Below are 23,371 nucleotides of genomic sequence, written 5' to 3'. Positions count from 1 at the left end.
AGGTTAATAACTAAAGGTGTTTCTAAAAGTACAAAATTCTGCTAACTGTAAGACTGATGGAAATAAAGGAAGCAACTCTGTATGTAGGAAAGTAGAAGATATATAAGAAAGATTTAAGGAATGGGAGTACATTTTATTGAAAGTAAAAGGAGATAATTTTGTCCTAAATGAGATGGTTGTTTGGGACAAAACCTGAATGCAAAGGAAAGTTGTAGAAGGTTTGTGAAGGGAAATCATTCAGGAACCCAATGAAAACCCAGCCATGTTTCTTAACTGACTTACTGAGGCGCTGACTCAATACACTCGCCTAGACCAGGCCTTTCTGGCAGGGGTGACTGTTTTAACTACCCACTTTATTTCTCAGTCAGCCACCGACATTCAGAAAAAATTAAAGCTGAGGAGGGCCCTCAAACTCCCATTTCTGATCTGGTGAAAATGGCATTTAAAGTCTTTAACTCCCGAGAGGAGGCAGCAGAACTTAAGCACCAAGCCAGACTCCAACAGAAGGTCCAACTACAGACCCAAGCCCTAATAGCAGCCCTGAGGCCGACAGAAGGGAGCACCTAACCGCGTCCCTCCAGGGGCCTGTTTCAAGTGTGGAGCCCAGGGACACTAGGCCCGTCAATGCCCCAATCCAAAAGCGCCTACTAGGCCGTGCCCTCAATGCCTCATGATGGGCCACTGGAAATCAGACTGCCCCAGCCTTGGGGGATTCCTGGCGCTTCCACGCAGGGGAGACCCTGAGACGGTAAGTTCTGCCTTCCAACTTCTTGGATTGGAGGATGACTGATGGAGCCCAGACTCAGACACCCCTCTCACCCATGCTGAGCCCAGGGTCACACTCCAGGTAGCGGGTAAGTCCATTTCCTTTCTGTTGGACACGGCACATTCTGTCCTGCCTTCCTACTCGGGTCTTACTCGTCCCTCCCCAGTTGCAGTTATGGGAATTGATGGTACTTCCTCCACTCCAAAGGCCAGCCCACCTCTTACCTGCAGCCTGGATGTGTTCCCTTCTCACACTCCTTCCTCATTATCCCTTCCTGCCCTGTTCCCCTACTAGGCAGGGACATCTTCCACAAACTTCAGGCCACCATTCGTCTCTCTCCCTCTCCCTCGACTTCTGCTCATCTTGTTCTCTCTCACTCCCCTCTGACTTGTCCTCTATCCCAGACTGTCTCCCCTCTGTAGACCCGCAGGTATGGGACATTTCCAGATCTATAGTAGCAACCCACCAGCTAGGACTTAAGCCCATCATCGACTGCCTCCTGCAGCAGGGTCTCATTATCCCCATTAACTCTCCAAGCAACTAGTGTCACCGCCCAGGGATGGCAGCCCTGCCTCAGGGCCCTAGCAGCAGCCGCTTCTCTGACAAAGGAGGCCCTCAGACTTACCTTAGGACAGCCCATCACGGTCTTCTCCCCCCATCGATTAATGGACTTAGTCAGCCACAAATACTTGGCACAACTCCTTCCCGTCTCTAACTCTACCACCTGCTGTTCATAGAAAACCCCCAGGTCACACTCTCTGTCTCCCCTCGTCTAAATCCTGCCACTCTCTTGCTGACACCTTCGTCTACCCCCATCCCTTCCCATTCCTGCTCTCAACTCCTGGAAGAACTCTCTCCCTACCATTCAGGACTTTGGGACCAGCCACTGCCTGACCCCGATTGCACTCTGTTCATGGATGGGAGCTCCCTCATAGCTCCAGATGGACGGTGACACGCGGCCTATGCAGTGGTCACCCTGGACGCAGTCAAAGAAGCGTCCCCCCCTTCCCATTGGGACTACTTCTCAAAAGGCAGAACTCGTGGCTCTCACCAGGACCCTTCACTTATCTGAGGGCCAACAGGTCACTATTTATACTGACTCTAAATACGCTTTCCTTATTACCCACACTCATTCTGTCCTCTGGTGAGAAAGGGGATTTCTCATGACCAAGGGAACCCCCATAGTCAATGGACCTCTTATTGCCATACTCTTCGAGGCTCTCAATTACCCTACTTAGGTGGCTATTGTCCACTGCCATGGCCATGAGGCCTCCAAGGACCCCATCTCTTTGGGGAACAACAAGGCCAACTCTATTGCCCGACAGACGGCCTTAAACTCCTCTCCTGTTTCTCAATACTCCTCACAGTCCGTCGTACACTGATAAGGAGACTTGGGCCCTCAAAACATTAGATGGCAGGTTGGGTGACAAGGGACGGTATGTCCAGGACAAAATTGCCCTCCCAAACAGCCTAATCCACACCCTCATTACTGACATCCACCAGTCTCTTCACATCAGTCCAATCGCCCTATACCAATTTCTCCAACCTCTCTTTCACCACCCCCTCCTCCAAAAGACCATTAAGGAGGTACACCAGGCCTGCAGAACCTGTTCTGTGGTCAATGCCCAGGGCAGCCTCCGCAGACCGGGACCCACCCACCACCTCTGCGGGCATCAGCCAGGCGAGGACTGGCAACTTGACTTCACTCACATGCCTCAACACAAAACCTTTAGATACCTACTAACTCTTGTGGACACCTTCACAGGCTGGATCAAGGCATCCCCTACCGCGAGGGAAGCAGCAGACATGGTCGCTGCGGTTCTCATTTAACACATCATTCCAAGGTTTGGATTCCCTCGAACCCTACAATCGGACAATGGACCGGCCTTCATCTCCAGCATCATGGAGTTTCCAGGTGGATGTTGAGGCTTTCGGAGTTCTGTTGTGCATTGCACAACATCGATGCACAACAGAACTCCGAAAGCCTCAACATCCACCTGGAAACTCCATATGCCCTATCACTCCCAATCCTCGGGTAAGGTCAAGAGGGCCAATGGCCTCCTCAAGGAACAATCACCAAACGCACTCTTGAAACCCGCCTCTCTTGGCCAACCCTTCTCCCACTAACACTCACCCACCTTAGGGCCTCTCCTCACGGCCAGTCAGGAGTCAGCCCCTTTGAGCTCCAGTATGGCAGGCCCTTCCTACCCAATCACAACCTGCCTGCCTCTCCTCCACCCCTCCTATCTTATCTGCCCTATCTGACTGTGCAGATGCAAACATCCCCGCCCCCAACAGCACACGCGGAGACTTCCTCCAGGCCCTAAATCCTGGGGATCACATTCTCCTATGAGAACTTCACCCAAAGTCCTTACAGCCCAGGTGGACTGGCCTCCATACTGTTATTCTCACAACTCCCACAGCAGCAAAACTCCTAGGACACCACCGGTGGGTACACATCTCCAATCTAAAACCAGCCCCACCATAGGATGGCTGGACTTCCCAAACCCTGGGGCCTACGTGGTTATAGATTTCCCACACCACTTCTCCTCACCCTCATCCTTCTACTCCCCCCGCCATAGCTGCCCCTCCGGTGACCCTGGGTTCAGGTGGCACTTCTTCCTAGTGGAAACTTGGACCCATGGAGACACCACACGGTATAGTCAGCTGGTCACCACAGATTGCCAGTCCGGAAGGTGCCAGCCCTAGCAGAAATAGCCGTCCTCTCCACCCCACTCCAGTGACAGAAAAGGGCTGTGTTTTTTCCCCTGGTTATTGGGGTCTCCTTGGCATCTTCCCTAGTGGTCACCGGGCTGGGCACTGGGGCCCTAGCTCACTCCATAGATGTTACCCAAGATTTATCCAAACAGCTCCGAACAGCCGTGGAGGCCTCAGCCAAGTCCTTGGCATCCCTACAACGACAGGTTACCTCAGTGGCCCAGGTAGCCCTACAGAACCTACGAGCCCTGGACCTGCTCACTGCAAACAAGGGAGGAACCTGTTTATTCCTCAGTGAAGAATGCTTCTATTATATCAACGAATCCGATATAGTCGAAACCAATATCGGTGCCTTGGCAAAAATCCACAGCTCCCTTCCTGGCCAGCATCGCCCTGGAATAAACGCCCTCTCAATGGTGGCTCTCCCCCTTAATGACCTGGCTCCTTCCGATCCTAAGTCCCCTTATTCTCCTCTGCCTATTAGCATTAATCACCTCCAGTGTTCTTCACTTCATTCAGGATCGCATCGTGAGGTTTCCAGGGTCACTGTCAACCAACTCCTCCTGCATCCCTATACCGCCTACCCACATCCAAAGGACCCTATGATGATGCCCCTTTGCCAGCAGGAAGTAGCCAGATCTGAGTCGCCACCCCTATTACACCAAAAAGGTCGGAATGTTGGGTCAGCGGGCTCCGGGACTGCAGAAGGAACAACAGAAATGACTGCCGGGTCCCACCATCTTCCAGCCTCCTCCCCCACTCCTTTCCTTCACTCTTGACTCTCCCGCCAAAAGGATGTATGCCCAGGTCACATCTCCGGATACCTATGCAGGAAACAGATAAAAGACCCCCGCCAACTCCCTCCCAGTGCGACTTCCCCCACTCCCCTTTCCGGAGTCGAGGAACCTCTCCTGAGGGTGCCCACCTCCTCCTGGTGCAACTTTCCTGGCTTCCCTTCTCCTGAGCCCTGAAACTTCGTGGGAGAGTGCCTTTAATAAATCTTGCCTTGCGCCAACTTCGCCTGGTGTCATGTTTATCTCGCCTATAAAACCCTACAGGCATAATACTCCATAGTGTATATGGACCACATCTTCCTTATCCATTCTTCCATTGAAGGGCATGACATGATACTTTATATGGAAAACCCAAAAGACTCCACCCCCAAACTACTAGAACTCATACAGCAATTCAGTAACGTGGCAGGATACAAAGTCAATGTACAGAAATCAGTGGCTTTCTTATACACTTACAATGAAAATACAGAAAGGGAAATTAGAGAATCGATTCCATTTACTATAGCACCAAGAACCATAAGATATCTGGGAATAAACCTAACCAAAGAGGTAAAGGATCTGTACTCGAGAAACTGCAGAACACTCATGAAAGAAATTGAAGATGGAAGACCATTCCATGCTCTTGGATTGGAAGGATAAACATTGTTAAAATGTCTATACTGCCTAGAGCAATCTACACTTTTAATGCCATTCCAATCAAAATTCCACCGGTATTTTTCAAAGAGCTGGAGCAAATAATCCTAAAATTTGTATGGAATCAGAAGAGACCCTGAAATGCTAAGGAAATGTTGAAAAACAAAAATAAAACTGGTGGCATCACATTACCTGATTTCAAGCTTTACTACAAAGCTGTGATCACCAAGAGAGCATGGTACTGGTATCTCTCTTTTAATTAAAAGATGACTAAATAAGTAGAAGATTAATATATGTGTGTCCATGACTCATTTAAAAACCTGTTGACTACTGTGCCAAGTTTTTACAGAAGTCGGTTCCTATTTCTAATAAATTCAATGTACCAGAAAAAGCTAGATATATACAAAGGTCAGATTAAGGAACAGTTTTATATATGAAAAAGCAAGTGATTGTATTACATGGATTCAGTCTGAGAAAAAGGTTTCACTGGGTCATGTATAATGGGCCATGAAGGAGAATGGAATTTGCCTAGATGAATTTTGGGGGGAGAATTTTTAAGATGGAATTGGTGTAAATCAAAGAAAAGAGAAAAGATTTTATTTACAGTTTAATGAATTAGAACCATCCCCAAAAATCTGAGAATAAATAGGATTGGTTGAAATAGATATTATTTAAATAAGAATATGTTCAAATAAACCATGAATTACTAGATAGAAAAAATATAAAATTGATGAATAAATTTAAGAACTGTTTTTTTTTTAGAAGAATAGTACCATAGATAAACCTCTTATATAATTAAAAAAGAAATTTGAAAAAAATGTTAGAATGAGGAAGTGGATACAAAAGAGCTTATTTCAATGAAAATAAGATACCATCTGTTCAATCAGGAAATAAATAAAATGAAAAAGTTGCAATAATTACATGAAGATAAGTTAGCACAGGAATAAACATCTAAACTAATGAAATTGGGAAGAAGAGACATTAGGAAGTCTATACAACATATAAATTTAATACATGATAAAGATGGCAATTCAAATTAATTAGAAATAGAACAATTACTCAATAACTAGTCAAGCAACTGGCTGATCAATAAGAAAAATAGATACTTTTTCTCACACATACACCACATAGATAAATGAGTACAATTTTTTAAAAAATTAAAACTTGAATTGGATTCAGAGGAAACGCACCACAACAGAATAAAGGACATATATGCAGAACTCACACCTGACATCATCCTCAACAGTGAACAACTGACAGCTTTTCCCCAAGGTCAGAACAAGACAAGGATGTCCACTGTCATCACTTTTATTCAATGTAGCACTAGAAGTCCTAGCCATAGAAATCATACAAGAAATGAAAAGCATCCAAACACTTAAAAAAAAAACTGTCACTATTTTCAGATGACATATAGAAAGAACCCTAAAGACTCCACTAAATCTTATTAGGAGTAATAAAAGTATTCAGTAAAGGTACAGGATATATAATGAATATAGAGAACCTGTCACATTTCTATACAATAATCACAAAATAAGAGAATGAGATGGTGAGAAAACAATCCCATTTACAATTGCACCAAAAAGAATAAAATACCTAAGAAAAATTTTAACCAAGAAGGTGAAAGACCTGCATGCTGAGAACTATAATTCACTGATGAAACACATTACATATGGCACAAATGGCAGCATATACCCTGCTCATGAACTGGAAGAGTAACTATTGTTAAAATGTCCATATTGCTCTAGGCAATCTACAGATTCAAAGCTCTATTAAAATACCAACATTTTTCACAAAGCTAGAAAAAATAACCCTAAAATTTATATGAACCCACCAAAAGACCTGAATAGCCAAAGCAATCCTGAAAAACAACAAAGCTGGAGGTACCATGATCTCAGATTTCAAGATACACTACAAAGCTATAGTAATCAAAACAATATAGTACTGGCAAGAAGTAGCCACAAAGCTCAACGGAACAGGATAGAAAGCCCAGAAATAAACTCATGCTTATGTGGTCAGTTAATCTATGACAAAAGGGTCAGGAATACACAATGGGAAAAAGACAGTCTCTTCAACAAGTGGTGCTGCAAAAACTGGACAGCCACATGCAAAAATTGAAACCAGACCACCGTATTAACCTTACACACACCAAAAAACAAAACAAACAAACAAAAACTCAAAATGGATTAAGGACCTAAATGTGAAAATTGAAGCCATAAACATCATTGAAGAGAGCACAAGCTGTAATGTCTCTGACACTGGCTGTAGCAACATTTTTCTAGATATATCTCCTGAGGCAAGAGAAATAAAAGCAAAAATAAACTGTTAAGACTACATCAAAAGCTTCTGCACAGTGAAGGAAATAATCAACAAAACTAAAAGACAAACTATTGAATGGAGGAAGATATTTGTAGAAGACATATCCTATAATGGATTAGTATCCAAAATATATAAAGAACTGATACAACTCAATACCCCCAAACAATTTAATTTTAAAAATGGGCAGAAGACAGAAACAGATATTCCTCAAGGGAGACATCTAGATGGCCAAGAGATACATAAAAAGATGCTCAGCATCACTCATCATCAAGAAAATACAAACCAAAACTACAATGAGATATCACCTCACACCTGTCAGAATGGCTAAAATAAAAACACAAGAAACAGCAAGTGTTGACGACGTTGTGAAGAAAGAGCCTCTTACACTGTTGATGGGAATGTAAATTGGTGCAGCCACTATGGAAACAGTATGGAGTATCCTCAAAAAGTTAAAAACAGAACTACCCTATATTTCAGTAATTGTACTACCAGGTATTTACCCAAAAAATACAATACTAACTCAAAGGGATACATGCACCCCTATGTTTATTAAAGCATTATTTGCAGTAGCAAAATTATGGCAGCAATTCAACTATCTACTGATAGATGAATGGAGAAAGAAGATACGGTATATATACATGGAATATTATTCAGCCATGAGTAATGAAATCTTACCATTTGCAACAACATGGATAGAGCTAAAGAGAATAATGCTAAGTGAAATAAGTCAGAGAAAGACAAATAACATATGATATCACTCATATATGGAATTTAAGAAACAAAACAAGTGAACAAAGGAAAGAAAAGAGAGAGACAAACCAAAAACAGACTCAGCTATAGAGAATTAATGGTTACCAGAGGAGAAGTGGGGGGGGGGGTGGGTGAAATAGGTAATGGGGATTAAAAGTACACTTATCATCATGTGCACCTAGTACTGTATAGACTTGATGAATCACTGTATTGTATAGCTGAAACTCATATAATACTTCATATTAACTATACTGGAATTTAAATGACTTTAAAAAAAATCTCAATTATGTAACACATGACATTGACAACACACATATACATACACATCTCTGTTTTTAGAAATGTTTTTGGATGTATGGGTATATATATGAACAGGAATACAAGTGTGTACACAAATACAAATATATTCCCAAGAGTTTTTATTCTTTCCAAAAGAAAATTATTTTAACACAAATTGAAGAGGAAAGTTTGAAAGGGTACTGGATGGGTCACCAATTCTCTAGGAAGCTTGGGCAATAAAGGTCAGAAATCAATACTAAGAAGCACAAATCATAGCAAAATCATGATATAGGAGCCTTCTTCTCTGCCACTCTTGCCTTTGGAAATGCTCTCACTGCCAGTGCTGGAAAGGATTCTCTTCTGCCCTTGCTTTTTTGTCTCACATCTGATTCACCAAGTCTCAGTACTGAAGCCTTGCCAGTGGGTACCAAGGGAGTAAGTGATAACAGCTATTTGATTGTGACTTCTGTAGTGGGAGGCAACCCTGACTCTCACAATAACTTATCCCTCAAAACCAGAAAGACCATGGATTTGCAGATTTGCTTGTGAGTGTCCTGTAAGTGTGTTTGTGTTCCTGGGCTTTGGTAACATTTGGTATTATTTTGTTATGTATAAATCATACTGTCAATGACATTTTATCTAAAACATCTTACACAGTGATTTGGTAAGTATTTTGTGGTACCTGTAACTGTGTTGCATGCATAAGATACTTCCCCATTCAGGAATGTGTAGCTTGGGAGATAAGGACTAGCCTATATGAAATACCTAAGGAATAAGACAGCATGTATTAAATTTTGCAATTCTGATATAGTTGTTATTTGCTGGAAAGCTGAGGTAAGAGATTTAAATGATTAGAACAGCTGAGACTTGATAGAAAAATTACTGCCCGGGAATGGAGTTTAAAAGATGTATAATATTTACTACATATTGCCTATAAGTCATTATATAAGTATATATAGACATAAATATTTACATTAGTTGTTATATCTTCATCCTACACAGAGTACACTTAGTGAGCTGGTTACTACATTGTATATAGCTCATGTCATGGATGGATTCAATTTTTCCTCAAACAATCCACTGATTTTTATGGTAAGATCCCAAGCTAACTAAACTCTTATTTTATAAATAAAACTTTAAACTTTTAATAGAGTACAAATTTTAAATGTATACATCTTGGTAAATCTTCACAAGCACGAGTTTAGGAACATTTCCATATCCCAGAAGCCTCAATTGTGCTCCTCCTAATCACTGCCTTTGCACAGATAACCAGTATCTTGACATCTCTTGACACAGTTTTTTGTTTTTGAACTTTACATAAATGGAACCATAGAGAATATTTAATTTTGTTGTAGCTTCTTACAGTCAGAATTATATTCATGAGATTTATCTATGCTACATTAAACTCTGCTTATTTCCGCTCATCACTACGTAGCATTCCATTATAGGAATACATCACCATTTATCCATTCTGTTCAGTTCATGTTCAATGTTTCCAAACTTTGGCTCTAACATTATTGCTGCCGTGAACATTCTTTTTGAGAACATACGCATACTTATCTTTTAAGTAAACACTTTGGAGTGAAATTCCTAGGTCATAGGCTATGAATGTTTTAACAGATATTACCCAACGGTTTCCAAAATGTCTGCTTGGGGCACCAGGGTGGCTCCGTTGGTGAGGCATCTGATTCTTGATTTCAGCTCAGGTCATGCTTTCAGGGTTGTGAGACCAAGCCCTGTGTCGGGCTCTGTGCGGGTGTGGAGGTGGAGCCTGCTTAAGATTCTCTCGCTCCCTCTCCCTCTCTCCCCCCCCTGCCCCTGGCAAAAAAAAGTTTACTCCAATTTACACTTTCTTCATTGTGTGTGAAAATTCTAGTTTTCAAAATCTTCCCCAGGGCTTGATATTAGCTGGTTGTTTTTTGTTTGTTTGGGTGTGGGTTTTTCATGAGTGGATTGTTTGTTTTTTCTATTTTAATATTTACTATTCTAGTGCTTGTGTAGTTTCTCTCTATGGAATTAACCTGGTTTTATTAGGCTAGTTAATGAGTTAAAGCACCTTTCCATATGTTTATTGCACATTTTCTTTTCTTTCTTTCTTCTTTTTTCTTTTTGTAAGATTGGCTGTGGAAGTCTTTTGGCCATTATTTGGTTGTCTGTTGTTATGGCTTTATAGTGCTTTCTACATTCTGGATGAGTTTTATTTGTACTGGGAGTATTTTCTATTTTCTACTCACGTTCTCCATCTCTTAACTGTGTTTTCTGATTAATAAAATGTTTAGTTTTTTCTAGTTTATCAATCTTTCCTTTTATGGTTGATACTTTTGTATGTATGTCCTGCTTAAAACATGGATATCCACTTGACCTAGCACCAGCTGTTGATAAAACCATAATCTTACCCATGTACTACAGTGGATTTTTTTCCCCACAACCAAGAGACTGGATTTTCTGTGGGTCTTTTTCTAATCTCTCCTATTCTGTTCACTGGTCAGTATGTATATGCTTACTGGTATAGGAAACCATCATCCTCTGTGATGGCAATGGAGATAGAGAATAACTTCCAGGCAAGGATTAAATCCAGCACACTCAGGCAGAATATGGTCTAAAGAAAACACTAAAGGCATGGTTGTAAAGTCACTCTCCTGGTGAAGAGTTTCCCTCTAATCAGTTGCTGAAGATCTTAAGTTCTTGCCAAGGTTATTTAAATCCCCTTGGCACTTCTTCTCCCCGCCTTCCCCCACTGTAACCAGGATAATCATTTCTCTCTTTCACTCCTTACAATTACTTCCTTTCCTATAAGGTGTGGCCCAACTTCCCAAGATGAGAAGCAGGGTCACTGGCCAAATCACTATTTTACCTCCTTCCCCTCTAGCATTTACTTGCAGAGTCAGTAGCAGTTGCTGGAACCTTAAAGTCTACTCACACAAAACTGTGGCTTTACCCTTGTGTTTCTTTGTGAAGAATTTTCCACTCACCTTCTGACAAGCTCTTACTCATTCTTAAAGCCCCAGCTCAAATTATAAATTCTATATGAAGCTATTTCTCATTCCATCTGACAGAAATTAATCATTTGCTTCTATTTACTGGGTACAAACTGATATTATTTCTCTGGTATCATATCCATCTTCATATCCCAAATACCTGGGAAGGATTAGGTTCTTAATAAATATTGGTTGAATTGAATCAAGTTGATGAATTTCGATCATCCTCTAACATTACTCACCCCCTTCCACACATACACACAAAACCAAATGGATTGGAGTTAAAAATTAAACATTAAAAAAAATTAAACATTAAAGCTTCGACATAGTACAAGATAAAACTGAATACTAAATTTCAGTATTTAGAATGTCAAACTTTTAGAATATTTATTATGAAAGTTTTTTTTCTTAAAGTTTTTTTTTTTTTAAAGTAATCTCTACACCTAATATGGAATTTGAACTGAAAACCCCAAGATCAGGAGTCACATGCTCTACTGACTGAGCCGGTCAGGCACCCCTTTAGTAAAGCTTTTTATTTTTTATTTTTTTTTTAAAGATTTTATTTATTTATTTGACAGAGAGAAATCACAAGTAAGCAGAGAGGCAGGCAGAGAGAGAGGAGGAAGCAGGCTCCCTGCTGAGCAGAAAGCCCGATGTGGGGCCCGAACCCAGGACCTGGGATCATGACCTGAGCCGAAGGCAGCGGCTTAACCCACTGAGCCACCCAGGCGCCCCTAGTAAAGCTTTTTAAAGGGAGCACACTGAACTTTCACATAACCATCACCCAGACACAATTAGCAAGATTTTGTAACATTTGCATCATATGTCTCTTTTTTACATTATTTCCTTTGCTAAATGATCTTAAAGCATATCAGTGATGGTGGGTCATTTCACTTTTATGTATATCAGTATGTATTTTTTAAACATATATACATGTTCTTACAAAACTATATTGTCATTATCATACCTGACAAAGTAATTCTTTTTCAGTGTCACCTAGTGTCCACTCTATAAGAAAATTTCTGCAATTATCTAAAAAATGCCTTATTTTAGTCGGTTTTTTCCCTTTTCTGTTTTGTACCATTTTGAACTCTAGGTTTTGTATTTTCAATGTGTTTTAATCAGTTATATTCTTCAGATTATTGGTGCTCAAATTGCTCTTCCTTTGACCAAAGACTTTGAGTGTGTCTCCTGTTATTTGTTTGTTTGCATTAGCCCATTTTTCTTGAAAATTTCCTTGCTTTCTGGCTCAAGATATGTCAGCATAATCCTGCTCTAGACCTGGAATCAGCTATTCCTCCAAGGAGCCCTGGGTACAGAGTTACTCATTGCTTATGGGTTGTCATTGAGTCCAGGCTTTTGGGGGGACAAAACTTGAAAATTGAGTTTTCAAAACAAAACAAAATATTGGAGACTCCATACTGGTATTTCTAATTCATATGTAACATTACAGTATTTTTACTTGATTTCTTTGATTTTACCCTTATATCTATTTTTTACACTTAAGCTTTTGACTCCTATAGCAGTAATATGATTTCTAACTTGCATTTTCCTAAACTCTATATAAAATAGATTTTTAAATTTCAGTATCAATATAACAATTATATTGCATAATGAAATTTAGCATATAAATACTATTAATGTAAAAATGAAATAAGAATATATAGCATAAATTCTGTGTTCTAACGTCAGTTGAAATAATTCTTATCTGTGTGTGTTGATATCGCAACTTGACTGAACTCCAAATTCTCAATCAGGTAGGAAGGGAAGAATAGAAGCATTCTTGACAGAAAATGACTCAGGAAATTTACTTCCTATGCAATATCTAATAAGGAAGTTCTTGAAGATTTCCCCCCAGTAAAATAAAATCAATTAAAGTAAAATAAAATAAAAAAAATAAACCAAAAGTGATTTAGGAACCACAAAAAAGTACATTAACTTTAAGCGCACAGAGTGAAGGAGACTTCACCAAATGGCAGACAGCTGGAGTCCTAGCATCCAGTACAGAGAGGCAAAGGATCAGCAAGGCCTTAGACAAGGTGACAGTGAAAACAAAAGTACCTATTCCATGAACAGTTCCAAGAATGCTCGAGATACTGAAATAATTTAAAGATATAATAAAGGCACTATCCAGAAAAAAATCGAGAAAGGAGCTTAGGAAAGCTAAAATCTCTGTGAGAAAGAAAATATGATTATAGAACTTATAGTGGTTCTGCAGTGAGCCTCCCCAACTCATGCTGATTTAATGTTGCTTAATGATTTTTAAGTTTTAGCATCTATGCATGGATTAAATGCAGATTTAATTACAGTTATGAAGAGGACTATAAATATTAGCAGCTTTAACATATAAAAGTACATGCAGTAGAATTTAGAAGTGAAAAAGGGGAAGACTGGCAAAGGGAAAGCAGGTGCATTCACATCCTTATTGTAAAAAGAATGAAATCAAGAGATACTACCCTGAAATGAAGATTTTAGTGTATTATTTAAATACACAAAGGAAAGAATCATAAAAAACTGAAGCAAAAGCTATTAAAATGTTTGCCCTTCGGAAAAGCAGGATTAAGACTGAGGAGTGTAGGACTGGCACAGATAAGGGTTCCTTTTTTTTTTTTTTTGTAAACCATTCTGTAGTAATCATTTTATTTAATTATGTGATGGAATACATTGATAAAATGATATTAATATTTATAATAGTAGTAGTAGGCAGAAATTTCACTTCAAGTAATATATCTCACCATATGAAGCTGGGGATTATCTCCCAGGATGCCAATTTAAGTTTAAATTATCAAAAGTAATAAAACAATGATGCTCAATATGGAGGCTGGAAAATAGAAACATCATCCATCAGTAATTAGTGTAACCAAGTAAATAGAAATAAATAATGTAAATGAAATAGGATCTGTATTAAAAGAAGAAAAATGTCCATACCTGATAGAGCTGTGAATCCAAAGGGAAAAAAGAAGGCTTACTCATTATGAGGAAAAAATTTTATAAAAAGCAATACTTAGATATATCTATAGATCTGAATAAAGATGTGAATCTTACAAAAGAGAAAGAGATTACAACAAAGATCCAGTCAGGCTTCCTTCTTAGGTTGACCCCCAGAGACAAAGAAATTGGGCTGTCCTAGGACTTTCTTTTCCTGACATTTGGTGAATATACATTAACACCTACATAGGGCTGAATAAAAAAAGTAGTGATTCAAGAAATCGAGGTAGAAACCAGTTGTTGTTCTCCCATGAAGAAAACAACAACAACCACAAAATTCTCAGATATTCAAGCATGCAAAAAGGACCCCACCAATGAAATCCACATTTTGAAAGAACCCTTAAAGGGGAGATAGTGTTGTGTGGATATTAAAAGCAAGGGTTTGAAACTATTAGCTCCTGGTTCAAATGTTGATTCACTTCAGTTCCTGGTTATAGGAGACTGGTCTTACGTTTCTAGCAGTTCTAGTTATCTGCCAGAAGCAAATAGAATTCCTCTCTGCAAGATAATCACATAATACTGAGCCACAATTTATCTCTACTTTCTATGAAATATTACAGATAATGAGGAATAGCCAGAATAAGCATGGACACACATATACACACACAAATTAAAATTTCAAAAGAAACTTTAAGAGACATAGATCATAATGGGAAAAAGTCACACGTATGTACCCAGAATTCTAGAAAGAGCCCTGAAAGAATGGGAAGACCAATATTTGAGTAAAGAACAGCTGTATATTTTGCTTAACCTGCAAAAAAAACATCAAGTCACGCAATCAAGAAGCATTACAAATACCAAAGAAGATAAATACAAAGAAAAAAAAAAAAACCCTTGGGCTGATCATACGAAAACTGCCAAAAGCCAAAGTAGAAGGGAAAATCATGAGGCCAGAAAAATGACAAGATACGTAAAGAGAAGAAATAATAAGCCCATCAGGGAATGTCTCAAAGGGAACAGGGGAAGGCAGATCGTTTCCTCAAAGTAACAGATACAAAATACCTGCCAATACAGAAGTGTTGTGCCCAGCAAACACACCCTATAAGAATGATGGTGAGAAGACCCATTTTCAGACACTAAAATTTTGAGAATGAACCACCAGCACATCTGTAACAAAGAAAAAGACTTCTGGCAGGAGAAAAATAGTCCCTGGTGGAAACGTGGAGGTGTAAGAATGAATACAAAAGCAATAAAAGCAAATTTAGATTATTATAAAGGAACATTAACTATATAAAACGACAAAATCCTGTTTTGGGAAATTTAAAATGTAGAGAGAAATTAAAATTCCACAGCCATTACCATTACTGAAATAAAGCTGGTTCTTAGTTCCTAAGAGAATCAGCCAGTTTTTCTTTACACTTATGCCTGATGTACATACATCAGCACCTCTCCCTTCCTGGTGAGGGCTGAATTCCAGTGTTTCCCTCCCAGGAGCCTTAATTCTGTTAAAATTCTTTTCTTCTTAGCCTCTCAGCCAAATCTTCTAGGTCAGTAAGTTTCCCAGAGGGTACAAGTGGTCTCAAATACTGCAAACCTTCACTCCCTTGGTAGCTATTCTTCATTTTATTTTCCAAAATTTGGTCCTGTTTCTCTACGTGTTTTCTACAGGCAGTTTGGCTCTCAAATTACATCATAGTCTGCCATCCCCAGATATGCTATGTACATTTAAAAAGTGAGTCATCATCTTTATCACTAGAATTTCTCTTTTCCAAATCACTAGAGTGTAAAGTCAATAAAGAATATAATCCTCAAGAAATATAAAACTAGAGAAATAAGGTAACACAAGAATAAAGCATAAAGCAAAGCAGTTGAGGTAACAAAATAAAAAGCCTATCTGATACAATGACCAATATATACTGAAAAACTCACAGAAAGAGTAAAGATGAGCAAACAGATTAAAAAAATAAATCTATCTAAATATTATTTATGGAAGTTGTACATGAAGTATAATTCAGGAAGTTTACAAGAAAAAATGAAGAACTACAAAGCATACACATGCAATTAAAAGACAGGAGAATTTGAAATATTTTTTCTTAAAGTAAAATTTATGCTAAAAAACATTAAATCAATTAATCTGCATGAACACTTTCTCTATAATAAATATGTAACTGTCAAATCATAGAACTGTGCTGAAATATTTAAGAAAAACTGTATGACTTACAAGAAAAATTATAACATTAAATTAGTGGGAGACACTTTCCTGTTTTTACCAAAAAGGAAAGAAATAGACTGATACAAAAAAAGAATGTATATCAGTGGTTCTAAACCCTCAGAGTGTATCAGCATTGTTTGGGGGAGCTCTGAATGTGTAGATGCTGGCCTCACCTCCATAGCTTGTTAAATGGCTGAAGCAGGTCCCAGACATTGTTGGCTTATAGAAACCTCCCAGGAGATAGGAAACGTTAGCCAGGATTGAGAGCTGATAATGCAGAGGTAGAGAATCTGAGTATTATTTGAATAAAGTTAATATCACCACTATAAATAATTCTGTATCCTGTAGAGGATACCTCTTTAAAAGAATATCCACAAATTATTTATAAAAATTGCTCATAAAGTCAAAAGAATGTTCAGTAAAATCCATAATGTAAAAATGGTATAGTGCATTTTCTATAAGAATATGTTAAAGTGACTTTGGGAATAAAATGAAAAACATGCTTTAACAATTCTTGACTCAAAGCAAAAATTGAAACTATTATTTAATACTTAGAAAATAGAGATAAATTATAATGAATCATAATTTTGGTTTATTATAATTGAGTATATATAAAATATATGGTTAACATTTTTCTCAGAGAAAAATTATTACTGAGTTATTCCATTACTAAATGTGATAGAGAATGGAGAGGAAAGAATGAAAGCATCTGGCTTCATTCACTCCATTTAGTGGAGGGAGGCAACCAGAGCAGGCGGAAAAAGGCAGATGATTTCGTTAATCTCGTCAACTAGGCCTCTGAGTAAATAGACTAACAAAATTTGCTGGGAGGAAGAACCTTATCTATAGAATTCCCCTTAGGAAAATACGACCAGCTTAAAGGGTTACTGAGAGTAAATAAAGACAACATCTATGGAAATATGATGCATGGCTCACTGAGAAATGGCTTGTAAACTAATACAATTCTCTGGGTATAAAATAGAGATTTTACCTAATATAGATACTCCTTCTGCTTTGTGAAATAACTTGTGAACTTCATTTAGAGACATCATCTATTTTTTGGACCAGAAGTATATGTTTGATGTGAGAAGAAAGTGTAGAAATTGCCCTTAATGTCTCAGAACTTTATCTACTTTGTCGCAGTCCTTTGGATTCCTATATCCCTGAAATTGCCAGTAAAGGCTGATGGTGAGCAAGATCTTTGATCTGGGTACATCAGATGTGACAATCCAATTATTTGTATTAGCTCAGAAAATAAATGAAGAGAAAATAAATGAAGTAATATTATCTCCAAGATATTAGAAATAGAATAATGTAATAAATTTACAGAATGTAAGAAAAGTAATGATGAAAATTTTTAAAAAGATTTTATTTACTTGAGAGAGAGAAGCAGACTCCCCACTGAGTAGAGAGAGCGATGTGGGGCTCAATCAGAGGGACACAGGATCATGACCTGAGCTGAAGACAGATGCTTAACTGACTGAGACACACAGGCACCCCAGTAATGATGAAAATTTCTAAAATTTGCAAGTAAGAAAACAAAAATTAGCTGCATGGATAAATTCAAGAGCTAATCTCTAAGGAAAATAATCAGATTAATGAATGATCCATTTACTGACTCAAAGAGATGACTGTGGAGCTCTTTTTCTGTGTAGTTCCCTTATCTCTGGCACTAGGATTTCAGATGCCTCCTTTACCCAAGCTGTGGTCTCTCAACTCAGCTAGTCTGTCATGCTCTGCTTGTCTTCTCTGTCTCCGCCCTGGGATCTGGGAAGGCCCCTCATGCAATAAGCTGGGCTATCTGGGGGCTGGCCTCCTGTGCTTCCTTTTCTCTCCAGCACTTAGTCCTGCTGTCTGGTGTCTTAAAAAAGATGTTTCATTTGCATTTCTGATTTTATACCTGTTCATGATAGAAAGACCTGTTTGGTACCATTTATTTACTCATGACATGAGAAAGTATAATAAAGGCAAGAAAACCTTAAAGAAGGGAGCAGGAGAAAAACATCCTTTGGAAAAAGAAGGAAAAAAGACAAGAATACCCCTCCAAACTAGTAGTAAATAAAAGGATAAAATCTCATATTGTAATGCAAATAATGGATTAATAAATGCCCTCAAAAACAAAACCAAAACCAGAACTGATTTAAAAATTCAAGTCAAGGGATACATGTACTCTTTGGTTTATAGCCACATTATTTACATTAGCCAAACTATGAAAGGAGCCTAAGTGACCATCTATAGATGAATGGACAAAGAAGATTTGGTATATTATTCAGCCATAAAAGAGAATGAAGTCTTGCCATTTACAATAACATGGATAGAGCTAGAGCTAGAGTCAAGCAAATTAAGTTAGAGAAAGACAAATACCATATGACTTCATTCATCTGTGAAATTTAAAATCAAAACAGGGGCACCCGGTAGTTCAGTTGTTTAAGCACTAGCTCTTGATTTCAGATCAGGTTGTGATCTCATGGGTTGTAGAAGTGAGCCCCACACTGAACTCTATGCTCAGCAAGGAGTCTACTTGAAAATTCTCTCCCCCCAACTCTCTCTCACGCTCTTAAATAAATAAATAAATAAATAAGTGTCTTAAAAAGTGAATTTAAAAATTAAAAAAATAAAAATAAAATAAAGGGAAAAAAGAGAAACCGAGAAACAGACTCTTAACTATATAGAACAAACTGGATGGTTACCAGAAGGGAGCTGGATAGAGAGATGGAGGGAACAGGGGATGGAGATTAGAGCACTTATTGTGATCAAAAAAACAAAATAAAAATTCAACTCAAGATACATTGCAAAAATAAATAAAAATAGGTAACATAACACTGAGTCTCATAAAGATGCAGAAAAGATTGTGAAAAAGAAAAAGAGGCAGGATATAATAACCAATATATGATAAAAAATATTTTTTAAGATCTTATTTATTTATTTGAAAGAGAGTGAATGAGGAGAGGGAGAAAGAATCTGAAGCCAACTCCACATACAGCACAGAGCCTGATGTGGGGCTCGATCCCATAACCATGAGATCATGACCTGAGCCAAAACCAAGAGATACATGCTTCACTGACAGCCACCCAGGTGCCCCCCAAAAACTTTTAATTATATGTTTTTACAATTCTGTGTTTATCTAAAATGTAGATAAAGTTAATTTCTATAAAAATACAAATTGCTAAAATTAATACAAGAAAGGGGAGAAATAAAAAAATAAAACCTGAGAAGATATTGCAAACATTCTAAAAATTTTTTAAAAAGGCCAATGTTCTTATCCTTTCTACTTCCTTAATATTTTGTAGACAAGTTCATTCAAATCTGCAAAAGAACTACCAATTTTAATCAATTAATAGTTCAAATGAATAGTGAAAAAATTAAAACTCCAGAATTTATTTTTGCAAAGCTAGTATTTATCTGATGCCAAATATCCAATCATGGTTGATCAATAAGGCAAAAATGACTAAGCTATCTAAAATTCACCAAACAGAATAAATGTAAAGGTTTATTTGGGAAATTTTACAAAACAACAACAGGGTACAGACTAAAGCTCTGAAAGCATATTATAATTTTATAATAAAAAATACTGCATATAAATGATCTCATTTTGACACATGATGCCATTTGACAAATGATATCATTGATGAATCAAACCTAGGGATCTTGAAAAAGACCTAATTTGTAGAAAATAAAGGTATAAGTGACTTTTTTTTTAACAGAAAAGAGTAAATTATTCAAAACTATTATGAGAATAACTGGGTAACACAAAATATATATAAAAATCTCATCTCACCTCATACTTTACAACAAATTCCTAGTAGCTTAAAGATTATATTAAAAAATGGGGTTTGGAAACCCTGGGAGGAATGGAGAAGAATATTTGTGTAATTTTGCAGGCATCTGATAATCACCACATATTGGAGACATAGCTTGGCACTCTTGTTTATAAAACTCAGTTTAGGAATGGCTGTCTTGGAAACTGACTGACAATTATTTATAGAAACTGAGTTCTGAAAGGACCTCCTTTTGTGAATTAATAAAGCACAGGACATATTCATGACTTAGACTGTCCTCAAAACTTATTCTAAAGATCAAGTTTTCAACCAGAGGGGTATTAATTATTCCAAGAATTAGTGAAAACTACTAAATGGTTCTGTGTCATGTCTCTCTGCATTGTGAGGGTCTTTAGCCCAATAGTTAACAACTGATACTTCCCTACCTGCTAACTGTGCTAGTGTAAAGGTCAACTAATATAGTTGGGGGAGGGGAAGGTGGAACACCAACACCTTAGGAAGTTGCTTTTGGTGAAGTCAATTTTGATATATGTGCAATTTTTCAATGATCAAAAAGAGAAATGGCAGATGTTGCATAACTGCTTATAGCTTTACTGTTTATAGAGGCATTTTTAATTGTCTTATCAGTTTAAGTGGCGAAATAAAATACATTCATTATTAATAAATTTACAAAAGCATTAATATATATAAGGAATACATAAATAGATTATAGGCAATGTGTGAAATAACCAAACTCGGCTCAAAAAGGATACATTCCTATAAATTACCAATACATTTTTAAAAGCAATTTATTTTAATACTTAGGTAGTTTTCATCATATATAAAGTTGCTTTTTCATACACTATATCATATTGTCAAATAATTTCCTATTTGATATTAATCAGTGATTGCCCTTTTTCTTGATTGCTCAATATTTATACCTCAATTAATGAATGAAACATACTCTGCCCTCAAAAGGCACACATGGTCAATTTGTTTTAAAGAAATATTATACCGAACAAAACCACATGTGGATAAGAAATAAATGAGCTTTAGTCTTCTCAAATGCTGTTTATCTAATTAGTGAAGAGAGATATATATTATTATTTTTCATGCTTTAATTATCAGTCTCTTCTTCCTAGGATTAATCCCTAATGAAAAACTCATGAAAGAGATAAATTTGAAATACAGAGTGAACTCATTTATTTTGTCTTTGAATAGAGATGGGGTCAAAACACATCCTGTACTCTGCAGTTTTATTTATCAACAACGGAGTGTTCCTCACTGTTCAGGTCTATTGCCTGTCACTAATAAAGTCGTTGTGCACTAAGCAGACTTAAGACTTTTTGTTTTGTTATCTCTGAAAATAAATGGTGATTTTCTTTTTTCTCCTCAAGAAACATGCTTGCCACAGATAAGAGTTTTATAGCAAGAGAAGAAAAATCATTAATTGCTTCCCACCTTCCCTTCATTGTAACAGGTACAACTGAAAGAGATATTTGAAGACAAAGCAATCATAAATTCCTCTGATGATAAGTAAGATCAAGTTCAACTGACTAGGGTGTCTTCCTCTTGTTTTCTATAATAGTATTTTCGTTTCCAAGCTTATCAAGGAATACATCCCCCAAATGATCTACTACTTACATCAGACTCAATGTATTTTTTGCAGTGAGAGATGTGGGAAAAATTGGAAGATAAAATTAAAAGGAAGCTAGGAGGGATATTAATATTTTCCCCTTAAGGATCATTCATAAAATATTTGCTTCTTAGCAGAGTTATGAAAAAATAAACAGAGTTTTATATCGCAGAATAGGAATTCAGTATCAACTTTTGTTTAATGCCTTAGAAACAACAGGGAGGGCCAAACCATCCATCACATACAACCCATAATAAAATCTCTTAAAGTAATAGGAAGAGCTTCTGCTCAGCTAGTCATCTGAATAGGAGCTGAAAAATAAAGAGAAACTTGAAATGACCACTAAATAAAAAGACTATTAGATATCAACTTTTTAAATAACCAAATACCATTTAAATCATGTCTCTGGAAAAATGCTTCAGAATTAAAATCTGTGAAATCAATCAAGCAAGAAACCAGAAAACCCAGACTACGTGAAAAAAAAGTGCAATTGTAATACTACTACAATGATAATAACTAAAAGTTCCACAAAAGGAACCTTAAGAAAGTCCCTTCCAGACCTTCAAGTCATTGTTTATCATGCAGACTGCATTATATTATCAAAACACTATTCTTCAGAGTACAGACCCTCAGCTTCTCCTGAGGGGAATTTGGTCATATTTAATAGAATCACTTCTGCCTTTAGCAATCCCAAATCTCAGGATTTATACCAAGATACACTAGGGAATCTATGAAAAGTCTCATGTTCAAGTATTTTAATTTGCCGTTACTTATAAAAGTGGAAGATTAGAAACAACCCAAATATGCATGAAATGGACAATGAACAAATGAATGTACATTAACACAGTGAAACACTATGCAGGGGAATGAAATATACAGAAATGAATATCTCTATTCACATAGTGATCTTTATTATATACCATTAATTGAAAAGAGTAAAGCATAGAATAGTGTGTGAAATATTCTACCTCTGGTGAAAGAAAGAAGTTATATATAAATACATACAAGCGTAGTTTTACAGAAACTAACATTAAAATCATAAACCAAAAATTAGTATGAATGTTAACCTATCGAGAATAGGAGGAATCTTGGTAGAAAGGGACAAGTGAAAAAAAGTAAGATTTTCAAAAAACTTGTTATATAGTTTTGCATTTGTGTTTTCTAACACCTAAAATCTACCAAAAATTAGGAAATAAGATCTAAAAATTTAAAACCAAACCAAAGATCTTAACCTTATAAACCACAAAGAGGTAAGAATTTTTTTTAAGGATTTTATTTATTTATTTGACAGAGAGAGAGAGAGACCACAAGTAGGTAGAGAGGAAGGCAGAGAGAGAGGGGGAAGCAGGCTCCCTGCTGAGCAGAGCCCCCCCCCACCCCCTGCTTGATCCCGACCCTGAGATCATGACCTGAGCTGAAGGCAGAGGCTTAACCCACTGAGCCACCTAGGCACCCCAGAATTATTTTTTTAAGTAGGTTCCATGCTTAACATGGGGTTGAACTCACAACCCTGCAGCCTTAGGGAAATTATTTTAAGTACAAAGAAATCTTGGATTTCAGTCAATGATCTAATGGAGAGTGGTAATATTGACATTATAATTCT

General features: G+C 37.5%; 2 long non-coding RNA genes across 2 annotated transcripts in view; one reads left to right on the top strand and one right to left on the bottom strand.

Moving 5' to 3' along the window:
* The window catches only part of LOC125110066 (uncharacterized), a 123,428-nt gene that overhangs the window by 75,017 nt on the left and 25,040 nt on the right, over window positions 1–23,371 (bottom strand). The window lies entirely within an intron of this gene.
* LOC125110067 (uncharacterized) lies at window positions 8–20,326 on the top strand. The gene is made up of 3 exons (XR_007130441.1): window positions 8–178; window positions 14,146–14,154; window positions 20,316–20,326. It is a non-coding gene; the product is annotated as an uncharacterized LOC125110067 (long non-coding RNA).

This window comes from Lutra lutra, chromosome 9 (assembly GCF_902655055.1).
Source record: "Lutra lutra chromosome 9, mLutLut1.2, whole genome shotgun sequence".
Taxonomy (NCBI): Eukaryota; Metazoa; Chordata; class Mammalia; order Carnivora; family Mustelidae; genus Lutra; species Lutra lutra.
The sequence above is the reverse complement of the archived record's forward strand: the minus strand, read 5'-3'. Positions and strand labels throughout refer to the sequence as shown.